Genomic DNA, 12,177 nt, shown 5'->3' on the forward strand with positions numbered 1-12,177 from the left:
TCCCTACAGATCTTGCTTTACGCTTTTAAATCTTCAAACAGCAGTGACTCTTTGTTGCTTTCCTAGCAGGAACTGCATCTACTTAAAGTGAATGTGTACAATGTTTTCTCATTGGCGAATACTTTTATTCTCAAAACTGTCGTTCTCTTGGCTAGTTTGCTACATCTAGCGATTAGGAATATTGGTAATGTTGACCAGTATGGGTATGCGTGGATCACTGTTCTCCAGAAGCTTACAAGTAAGCATATGGTATTAAGACCAGGAACACAGAAAGCTAAATTCACTCAGTTCTTTTCTTGCGTTGAATTTATTTATACTCTGCTGTTGTGTTCTGGAGATCTTTGGGTAAAGGTAGGTCCTCTCTTTCACACTGTTCCCAGCTTTTCAGGAACATCCTTTGCTTCCAAAGGAATAGAGTTTAAAAAATGCTCGTTCCAGTCACCTACATAAGCGTGTTAGATTTGTTATGTCTGCAGGATGTGTCGCATTTGCAGTTTCAAACAGGGCTTTTCTAAAAATGCAATCAGAAATATCAATGCTAGTGTTAAACTGTAGAATTGCTGTGTTCACGGTATGAAACTGGAACGGTGGAGGCTTTAAATAGCAGATGCAATCCTGCTGGCCATGTCTGTAGAGATGTAACTACTCCTTCCCATCCAAAACCCATCCTGCTTGCTCAAAGGCTGCTTCACCTGCTGCGTCCTCCTGCTTTGCAATTTTCTTTTCCCTGCATCATGGAATCCTTCAAGGAAGGTGCAGTCCCTCTTCCTAGGTACGTGTTAGTACATGAGGATGTCTGTTCCTGTAAGTCTGGGTGGAAATAGTAGCAATGAAGTCTGTGTTTGGCACGATGGTTGAAGTTGCGTTACTTTATGCAGAACTCTGTCCTATCAGGTACCATCATTCCAACGTACATAGCACTTCACTGGGATTCAAAGGAGTGCTGGGATTCAAAGGAGTGTTTTATTCTACAGAAATTATTGACTAGAAATACCAGAAGTTATTTTTAACCCCTTGTACAATATCTGATTGACCAAATTAATAGCTTTTATTCCAATACAATGCTGGTATTTGAATAAATTTAACTGTTTTGCAAGATGTCAAAATGGAAGTAAGGAATAGACTTGAGACAGATTTTCCTGGAAAATACTTCGAAGCAGCAATGATCATAAAAGTCTAACAAATGTTGTTCATTTTCAAGTATCACTACTAAACTATCTGGGGAATGCTGCCTTTACCAGACATGAAGAGTATCGGAGTATTTCTCCTGATGTGTCTGTCTGCTCTTTGCCGTCCTTGCACAGAAAGGAGGACTTGAGCCTGGGAGTGAAAAGTGAGTTCATTTTTGTGTGTTACAGTTCAGGGCTGTTTGATGCCAGTTACTGGGATCTGGAACATCTGGATGGTAGCAACCATTGACCCTGCTGCTTTAGGTACCGTGTTCTGCTGCCCAGATGATGTGTGATCATTCTAGTTCCCATCAGTCTGAAGAAATTTGGTAGTGAAAGGTGGTAGATTGCACTGATCTTCTAGGAAATCTGTCCCTCACCAAAAAACCCCAAAAAGTTTATCTTCATTCATGCAGTAGCAGAAAAGACTTTGTAAAACTGACAGATAAATCAGGCTTTTAGTTAAAAACTGTGATAACTTTTGCAAAAGCTTACTTGTTTGTACACAACAGCAGGAATAACGGGGTTTGCTGCTGATTTTGCCATAGAGTGTGTCCATCCTGCACACTGCACCTCACTGTAGACATCATGTAAAAGAACCTGCAACCCCTAGTGTCGTGTTTTCTGTGCAAGATGCACTGATACGAAGGCACAGCCAGCCTCATGGTTGTGCCGTCTTGAGGAGATGAGGGTCCTGCTGATGGAGCACAAACGATTAATCCCTCATCTCCAAGAGAAGAAGAATCTGTTCCTCTTAAAGCCGGTTGTTTCGCAGCCTGCTGCCCCTTTCTCTCCACTGCAGCGCTTGTGTCGCAGTTGGATCATGTTCATGACACACTGATGTTTGTAAAACTGCATCTGCAAGCAGAGGTAACTCACCAGGGAATAGAGACCAGTCTCATGAAGGTGTATTCTGTGTACTAGAGCAATAACTGTATTTTAACTTGCACTGAAAATAAACTGATGACGTGGGATTATACCTGTTAAAGCTTCCTTTTTTTTGTTGATTTTTTTTTTTAAGGTTTGAAAAGACACGTTGATCCCCAATACAGGGTTGCTGTATTAACAAAAACATTAAATATCACAGTGTAAATTTGGCAGAACTGTTACCTTGCATGATTTTGCCATCAAATACATGGTTGTTTTAGTTTCCTCGGTGGGTTGCTGCAGTAGCAATAGCACGCTCATAGCCTTTTCCAAAACAGAAATGGTGCCATCTCCTTTCATGACAGTCATCTCTTTTTTTTTTTTTGGCCTCTATTTCTGTTAGCATTTGAATGAGGCTGTGTATGGAGATTTAGCGGTGCAAGTGAAGAGGAGATGTTGCTGCCTCCCCCACAGTCACTGACTCCGTTTCTCAGTCGTTTTATTTTACAGAAGATTTGCGAAGTCCGGCGTCCTAGAAAAGAGAGAGGCTGCCGTTTTCGGTCCTTCAGCATAGCTATTTCTGCACAGCCCGGGCAGCGCTGTGAGAGGTGTTTGGTTTGAAGAGCGCAGAGCAGTGCCGCTCCAAGGTCGGGATTGCACCTTTTCCTGGCAGTGACTTTCCCCTCGCTATTTCTGTCCCTAACCTACTTACTTCTTCCTGTTACTTTGCAAATACACCCCGTTTTCCCCAAAGCACTGCTTTTTAGCTGCTGGCCCCTATTTATCTATGTGTTTCTTTCATGCATGGACCCAGTTCATTGCTATGATGTGGACTGGTTGGTTCATTTTTGAGACTGGAGAGGTATTTTAAGTTTCCTTTCTCTTGGTGTGTGTAAGATTTAAGAATTTTACAAGCTGCTAAGACAAGCATTGAGAGAAATCGTAACATGGCTTAGGAAAGAGCTGCTTTCTTGCATCACATCTGCCCAGTAAACACTTGTTCTCTTTTATTTCCAATGGTTTATCTAGTTGGCATTTATTTTCTCTTGGTGGTTTGAGCCCACTTTTTTACACAGCTGCAGATGGTTTGCAGGATGGAGGTTTAGCAGGTAGCTTTTCTGCTGGTGGTATTTTCAACTTGTATTTCCAGAATAGCAATCATCTCTAGTATTAATATCCTTGCTTTTGTGCTAGGCTTGTAACAAAGAAGACACAGTTCAAATATTGCATTGTTTCTGAAAAATGTGGGAGTTTTTTTCCTCAGCATTGCTGAGGAGAGCATCTCATCTGTTCTTTTTCTGCTGTCTATGCACTTACAAACAGATGGACATTGTCTCTCTTGGATTCTTTTGTCCAGGTCTTTTTACGTATGTTCTAGAATTTCGTATCGCCTTTTTCAAAAGCTCTTTTCAGACTCTATTGCAGAGTTCAAAAAGTATTTCAGATTCACTTTTTTTTTTCCCCTGTGAGCGCAGGCTTTTTGGCTGACAAAGCTTCTGTCTGTCCTTTAATTGGAAAATTTAGTTAAAAACTGTGATAACTTTTACAGAAGTTGACTTGTTTGTACACAACAAAAAAAACGGGGTTTGCTGCTCATTTTGCCATAGACTGTATCCATCCTGCACACTGCACCTCACTGCAGATGTCATGTAAAGGAACGTCCTTTAGTTTTGAAATATTAGACAGTATTGCTGGTGCCGACATGGAGGGGTATGCAGTAACATCCAGGAGTTACTTGCTCCAGGTGTAGATGTAGCATTTGAATGGAATCTTTTTCTGCTGCTGAGGAGAAAATTCTCCAGTTCTAATCAACTTTTTTTTAATATGAAAGCTCCACTTAATTCACGCGAACGTAAACAGCAGTTAGAATTGCAGTGTGCTCTTGGGCTACTTTCCTGCAGACCTCCACATCACTCCTTTATCTTTATTTTGGAAATGTGTGAGTGCGTTCACATGTAGATTCAAATGCACATCCAGTCGTAGTCTGCATAGCAGAGGGAAACACCACCCTTAAGTGCCAGCACAATACTCGTATCTTGTCTGGTTATTTATTTTATTACCATTTCTTTCAAGTCAGCAGTGAAAATATCTCTGGTACTCATGTCAAGAAGCACAGGGTTCAGAGAAGTGTTTAATCAATCCATACTACGGTGTGGGGGAGGCTGTTGAATTCCTGCGTGCTCTATTCTGATCCTGGAAGAGCAGTCCCTTCATGTGTTGTCATAGGAAACCAGTTTCACACCTGCTTTTTGCCATGAAGAAGAAACAGTATTTTTTTTTTCCCCTGCACTTTAAATCAAATACCGCTTGTTTTGTTCACATCTACTTGTGATGTTACTAAATTAATCTGAGAGCAGCATTTCCATGAGTTGTCACCACCAGTGTTCATTGGAACCGCACTGAAGCTGGTGATGGAGGCCCCTTTGCCCTCTCCTCTGTCATCTTCAATGTGTTTTCCATATTTCCCCCCTGGCTTTGATAGAGCTGAGTTATTGAAGTACTTTTTGGATTGCTCGATCCCATTTCTTTGTGTTGACATCTCTCCCTTTCTTTGTTAGGTTTTATCGCACAAAATCCCCGGTAAGTTTTCAAATCCATCTATTTCCCCATCTCTGTTCAGTCACACGTGAAGAGCTTTACAGTTTGATCCATTCCTGTGCTCGTGGGTTTTTCAGTGGTACATGGGGATGTATAGTGTTTTAGAGAGCTTCAGAGGTATTTATACAGCCACACTGCACAAAACAGTGGCTTAATAGAATTGAAATAGAAATAAAAAGTATTTGGGTTCCTCTACTTAAATAGGGACTTCAGTATTATCTTCAAATCTGAAAAGGAACACATTTTCTGCAATTTCAAAATGAATAGGTCTCAGGAAAGGGGACTGAGTCCACAGATGTGGTGGTGACGATGCAGGAAAGCACAGGAGATAGGAGCACTGATGGTGCAGAAGTTTGGAGTAAGACTGTGATGAAACACTCCTCAGCTTTTGGTTGCTGCTTGATTGAAATTTCAGTGGGAGGTATTAGCTCTATGTTTCTGTAACACTATTCAAATAATTGGTTTTAATTACAATTTTGCACTGATACTCTTTTAATTTTGCTGTGTTTCTTCTCATTAGCCCCGAGGTCACCACTGGAGTAGACACGTTCCTAAGTCACAATATATTACACGCTGAGGGTTTTTTGTTACAGTTCATTGCGTGTGTGCTTCTGTCCTTAGAATTTCCAGTCCTTTCATGTTTCATTGGCTTGGAAACTGGTCCTTTGTGCTTGAGATGAAAATTCAGCTTCACCTCTGATAGGAAGAGCTTAGGCCGATATTCTGCACCCTGCTTTCTGCCACCAGTTTGCTTCAGCAGAGCAGCTGCTTCAGGTTAGCTCAGCCTTGGAGGTGGTGGAAAATGCAAAGAGCGAGTTAAATGGTCTCTGTCTGCATATCCCTTCTTGGATGTCTTGCACTTACTAATTGCCTGGATGATTGCCCGACACTAATCTCTTCCTCGAGTCTGTACCAAGTTTGGTCTCCCTGCTGTTCCCCAGCCCTGGGCCATCTATTGCTCAGTTACTGGTGAGAGCGGGAGCTCCTGCAGTGCCCTAGAATCAAAGAGAATCGTTTTCCTAACTTCTGTGTACCTAAACTCATGATTTCTTAGCTAAAAATCATCATGTGCTCATCCTTATGCTGTGTTCTGTGTTGGTAAACGCTGTCAAAAGTAGCTTATGTGGGTTTTTGGGTTGGCAAGAAGGAAAACGGTTTACCTGTGCACTTGCTGTCCCCTAAAGTGAGGAGCTGGCTGGAGAAGTGTTCTTCTGTGGCTGGCCAGATTAACACGGCTGTCTTAAAGCAGTTGATTTGTCTAATGGAGAAAAGAGCTGAGAGTACCTCTCTAAATAAAGTAGGATCCTGCCCTGTCGTCTTAACCATGAGAACGCATTGAAACCTGTTCTTGCAGTGAAGGAAGATTACGTTGACTGGAAAATCTTGGTAGTCTCTCTGTGTTGGGTGCTCTTATTAAAAGATTCTGGGTTCACTTGAGAGTGAAGGTTTATCAAGTTATAGAAAAATCTTCCTATAGCTTCTTTTGATGGGATCCACAACATTTTTTCTTGGGTTTTAGCAGCTTGCTGAGAGTGGTGTCTGCTCGCATGGCTTGAGACTTGGCTTAGCCTCTGCACTAGGTACTTGGACTGTGCTTTTCTCTTGCAACAGCCATCACCACCAGCAGAACCTTCGTGAACATCCAGCAGGATGATAAAGGAAATAAGCACTGAAAATTATTAATGATGGTTACTCTGTTCTGGAAGTCTTTGTTTCTCTTCCCTAAGCTGGGAACTGAATATTCCCACTCTAACGCTTACAGCCTTGATGGAAATTACTATCGGAGCCCAGTGCTTGAGGCAAACCGGTACTGAGTTCTGCAGTGTCTGTCCCTTCCTTTCACTGTACTGCCATGCTGAATTTTAGGCTGCACCAAATTTTCTTTACCAGCTTCAAGTTAATTTCAAAATATGTCTAAATCAGTGCTGGTTTCTTGACATTCCTTCTTTCCAGTAAAAATCCCCGCTTTGTGGTGTGTTTCACACAGGTGTAACGGGGAAGGTTTTACTGGGGTCTGCAGGTGGAAAGGCTGGGGATTGTGATGCCTTGATGGCAGCAAGTGCACACACCAGTTGACATTTTCAATAATTAGTGAATAAAGCTGGTTTCCTAAGTATCTGTTCAAAAAACCTTACTGAAGCTCCTCTAGGATCAGTGCATCTTAACATTACACCACTAACGAGAAGCTTAGCTTCAGGCATCAGTTTGAACATAGACCTCACTTTGTTCCTGATTCATTCAGTGTTCAGTGTTCTGACTGAGCAGTGTTTAAATGGTTACTTTTTAGATAAACTGTCATTGTGAGCCTTGGAATTACTTGGTGTTCTGAGCAGGTTAATTAAAAAGAAGCAGTTGATGGTATGGACTATAAGCAGACTCCAGAACACTTCGTTAGTTGACATTTGGAGGACTTGACTGGGAACATTTGAATGTGAAAGCCTACACTTTTCAGTGATATTTTTTGTTCTGCTTTACAAAAAAAACCCAGTGCTGCCCAGCAAAACCGGATTCTGTATCCAGATATAAACCCACAGATCTGTGGGAGCTGCAGACTAGCGATTGATGCAGTTGCTGTTCATTTTAATGTTTTTTGTACATTGATTTTTTCATCACGTTAAATGTAAATACTGCTGTAAATAAATCTTTTCTGTTAATGAAAAGCAAGTGTGTCGCTGCTTTCAAAGTAGGCTGGCGGATTTTTGAACAGAAAAGAACATCTGGTCCTAGCTGCTTTACAGCTGATGTAACCAGCAAAAGAAAGGATGTTGTTCTACCTTGTGATGTAAAAAAGCCCTCTTAATTCTCTGACTTACGCCTGCAAAGGAATTAAGTAACATGCCATGAGAGTTTTAACACAACTGTGCCTAAGTGCAAAGGAGAATCCAATCTGCTTTCCGTAAGTTAACTCTGATGTAAACCTGCCCTTGTCCTTGAATTCAGCTGCCTTCACTGCTAAGCGCTAGCTTATATCGTTTTTTTTCTTGTTTTAATAATAAGGTATTGGACAGTTTTAATTAGATTTGTCTTCCCCTTTTATACTTTCTGCCCTGTTTCTCCTGGCATTTCTCTTGAGCTAGCCCTGAGCTTCCTGATGGCTTTCTGTTGAATGCTGATGTCTTAGTCACAGGTGATGACTGCTTGATTGCACAAAGCGCTGTCACGTAGGTGAACTCTGTGACAGAGGTGCACATGTTATACATGCATTTTTTTGATTAAGTGCATAGAAGTGGTGAGTTAGAAAATCTGGATGCTGAATAAGCCAAATTACTTCTTTTTATCTGTTGTTAATTATCTGTGATCAATCTAGCTATGACTTCACTATGTCTTCTGTTTAGAAATAGTGAAACAGGCATACTTAACTGATTTTTCTCTACAGTGTTTGTAGACTCTAATATGAACATACTTGATTAAAATAAAAAAGACAAAACATAAAACCCCAACTCTAAACCAGGAGACATTTTCAGTTGTGTAATTCTTGCTTCTGTTCAAAGCAGTGCACTTCACTTTGGAAGCTGCTCAGCATTTTGAACATTCACTTCCAGTTCAACCTGTGAGTAGCCCCGTTAGTTGAAGGCTGAACCCTGCGTGCCCCAGTTCCCATGTACGCAGGGACCCAAACACTGGGATTTGGGTACACTGGGATTCATTCCCCTTGCTATAAACCCTTACACGTCATTGAATTTCACAGATGTAAAGAATTCAATCACTGCATGCCATTACTGGTCATTACATAAAATAAACCAAGATTTTTTCAGGATTCTTTGCGTGGCATTTGCCAGTGTGCGAGCTGTGCAAACATACAGTGAGCATTAGCCTCAAACCTCCTTTTTCCTGGTGCTGTAGGATTTTGTAGGATTTGACCTGCTCACTGAGTGGTGTGAGTTCTGCTGGGACTGGCACGTAAAAAGTCTAAAGTCATTTATGGAAACCCATTCTAGGGGCTGATTTACCTGTTCTGGGCAATGTCAGGACAAACCACTTGTTTACCCACATCTGTTTCATTAGTGGTGTTATTAGCTCTTGTTATTTTTTTAACCTGATTTCACAGATGATAAAAACCAAACTCTCCTGTTGTAAGAGCTGTAGTCTGGGAAGAAAACTGAGTATGATTATAGAACTGTAAAAAAAACCCTAGGGATTTGTGTATAGGGTTTAATTATGTCCCATTCTGCTGCTGGTTTAGAGGAATACTGATCATCTAGGAGACGTGCCTTGTAGGTAGATTAAAACTAGCAGTCTGTCTAGATACCATGTTTATATATTTAGATATATTTGTTTATATTTTATGTATTTTTATTTATATTATATACATTTTCTATAAATATATGTATGTATGTATAGCAGAAAGCTAGAAAGAGACAGTGAGAAAAGGAAGGAAAATAAAACTTGAGTTTATGGGAGAGAGGCCTGAAAGGATGGTGGGAAGCATTGTTCTTAAGCCCCCGAAGACTGGAAGGAGTTTTTCCCTTAATTTCTTATTCACTAACCTCCCATGTTGTGCTAGAAAAGGATGTACTGTGTATCTGCAGATGGAGAGTTTCCACGGTATTCATTCTTGGGAGTTGAAAGAGCTCATAGGACAGCTTTCAAGAGGAGTAATAAGAGGAGCAGAGTTCACATAATGTGGTAGAGGAAAAAACCACCGAGACACTGGAATGAAATTATATTCTTACTCTTATTGCTTACCTGATGAGTGCTGTCAAAGCAGTACCTATGTTGTTGCAGATGTGAGGTGTCAGTTCCTAAACCAGCTTTGCAGAGAAGCAGACTTGCTTTACAGACTTGCTTTACAGACTTGCTTTACAGACTTGCTTTACAGACTTGCTAGGGGAGTGAGTAACCATCAGATAACATTTGAAATGCCTTCCATAAAAATGGGCTGGGCAGAATAATCCCATTTGCCTAGTGAGCAGTAACACAAAGTCTAAGGGAGTTATGCAGAAAACACAGAGCATCTTTCTGCTAACGCGGTGCTTTTCCATCATCTTTGACTTACAAGTTCTTTTTTGATTTTCCTTTTATTTTTGGGGGTGGAGAGCCTTAGGTTGAGCAGCAAAGACCTGATGTCTCTCTGCAGATCCCTTGGAAGCAGTGCCCTACAAAGCGCCTGTTATTTTCAGGTTACAGATGGCAGGAAGGTGAATGTTAGCGTCTGGTGAGGAAAGGGCTTCAATTCCAGTGGAAGATGCACATCTCTATTTACTCCCCATTTAAAACAGCATAAGAGAACCATAGGTCTTTGGGGAAAAAACATCCAAGCAAACGGAGTTCTGTCTAAATGAGAAAGTGTTGTTGCAGTTAAGTGATTATGCTCAGTTCTTTAAAATGTCTACAGTTACTAATACCCATTTTCTTTGTAGCGTGGAGGTTAAAAAAGTACCAGACACTGTAAGAGTGACATCTCAGGATGTATGTATACATCCAAATAACTGCTGAGAAGGATCTAGAAACCCTCCAGTATAATCTCTAAAATCCTCTTTTCAATTTCTGTGCCTTCAGAATGGGGCCTGTTCCTCGGGGAAAGGATATTCCTATTAAAATTTAGCTACACTAGTAAACCTGATAACAACTTTTTTACACCATATATTACATTCATTAAGTCATATATGCTGAAACTAGAGTGAGAAGAAAACAAGTCCCTAAGTTACTTGTACTTCTCTAGGTTTGTGACATGCTGGATTTGATCAAACACTATTACGAATAAACTTCTCATAGCTTGTTGTGCCTTTCCCCAGCCAGTATTGCTGTTCAGGGTCTTGTGAAGAACAACCCTTCACAGGGGTTGGCTGTAGGCACTGACAATCAGCATTTGAACAAGCTGGGTTGTGACTGCAGTCACTCGGTTCATACATTTATTATGCGTATGGAAAGTATTAGAGAAATACTTGGTGTCTGAACTCTTTGAAGAGTCTGTATGTGCTTGCTTTTATTATTTCTGCGGATTTTTAGAAGTTTATAGGAAGTTGTACTCGGTAAAGCTGACAAGTGCTAGTAGCTTGTTTAATGCAGATTTTAACTCACTTTAAGCAGGTTCAGATTATCAAAAATCTTTACCTTTAGTCTTTCATTTCAGTTGCCTTGGTTCCTAAAAAATTCACGTATTTCAATTGATTTAGCCTTGAACTAAGAACAAGCACAAAGCAAAATTGAGCAGGCTCCCTTTTCTTGGGAGTTGTTTGAAATGTATCTTCTGCATCATCCGTCTCAATGCAGATAGCATTAGGTACTTCTACCAGCAGAAAGAAGGAAAAGCAATTTACAGCATCAACTGCTCCAGTTAAAATAAATAGAAAAATTAAAAAGGGTCTGATTAGGTGATGCTGCTCGGTTCTCTTGGTTATGGTATGTAGTTCTTCTGAGTTAGTTCATTCCTTGGGAATAATTTATTTAAATCATAATTGTTATAGCAAAGAAGTTCTTTTCGCTTGAGAAAGCTTCGTTGCATTAGGAGCGTATATCTAAGTACAGATATGATCCCATTTAGTGCTGAGCTTTGTCTGAGAGCTGCCTCTCTTGAGAGCAGGGTAGGCCATTTAAATCAGATTACAATGGAGGGTCCCAGTGCCCCCCACTGTTCCTGTAGTCCAGAGCATCCTGTTTGAAGAAGAGGTCTCTGCAGGAGACGTCAGTTCTCTATCTTTATAAGGGTTATTATTTTAAATTCAGTGAATTTCTTCTGATCCCTGTGGTCAATGTTCATCTGCTGATGAGTACCTAATGATTTTTTGGGGTTTGTTCTGCTTTTTTGCTGCAAGTTCTGAGTGTCCTGGCATCTTTTACTGCCTTTCAGCTCTGAGGTCTGGGGCTGGTGGGTAGTGACTATCAAACCTCATGCTGTCCTGTCACTGTCCCTCCCTTTAGGAGACTGAGGATGGTGCTTTGGTCGCTGTGTCAGAGTGCGGCTCCGAACTCGGAACAGGATTTATTCGGGCTGGTTTAACTTAGGTTAGATCTCGAAAGAAAAGCCTAAATCAGGCCTTGCAGAGGATGAGCTGGCATCCAGAGGGGCCCTTTTGCCAGCATAACTCGTTATCTGGATGCAGTCTCACTGCCCAGAGTAGCCCCCTTTGTCTCTCAGCACTCTGCCATTACTAATGCTCTTTATTTCAGAAACAGCAAGGCTGGTGTAATTCCAATCTGTGTGTGCAGGGGGTTGTTTTTATCATGTTGATGATGGTACTTGAGTATTCTAGTCTGAACACGTTTCCCTACAGTTCAATTATTAACTGCGGTGGAGCATTTCTCTATAAGTGCCTATTGTTGCCATTGAATTAAAGGTCGTTATCTTTCCCTGGGGGCTGCGGGATAGCGAGTGCCTCCAGAATATCACCAGCTGAAAATCTGCAAGCATGAACTGCCTTTCTTTAGGGAGGAGAGCGCTTTCTTTCTCTCTTATTACTGGCCGCAGCGTTCCTCCCAAATAAACACGGGGAAGCAAGGCTCAGCTCCGTGCTTTAGCAGAGAGATTGAGTCAGAGCAAGGCCAGACAGATGGCGCCTTTCATTTCTTCCTGCATTAGAAGAGCCAGAGAGAAGGGGAAGAA

This window comes from Mesitornis unicolor, unplaced genomic scaffold (genome assembly GCF_000695765.1).
Source record: "Mesitornis unicolor isolate BGI_N332 unplaced genomic scaffold, ASM69576v1 scaffold19362, whole genome shotgun sequence".
Classification (NCBI taxonomy): Eukaryota; Metazoa; Chordata; class Aves; order Mesitornithiformes; family Mesitornithidae; genus Mesitornis; species Mesitornis unicolor.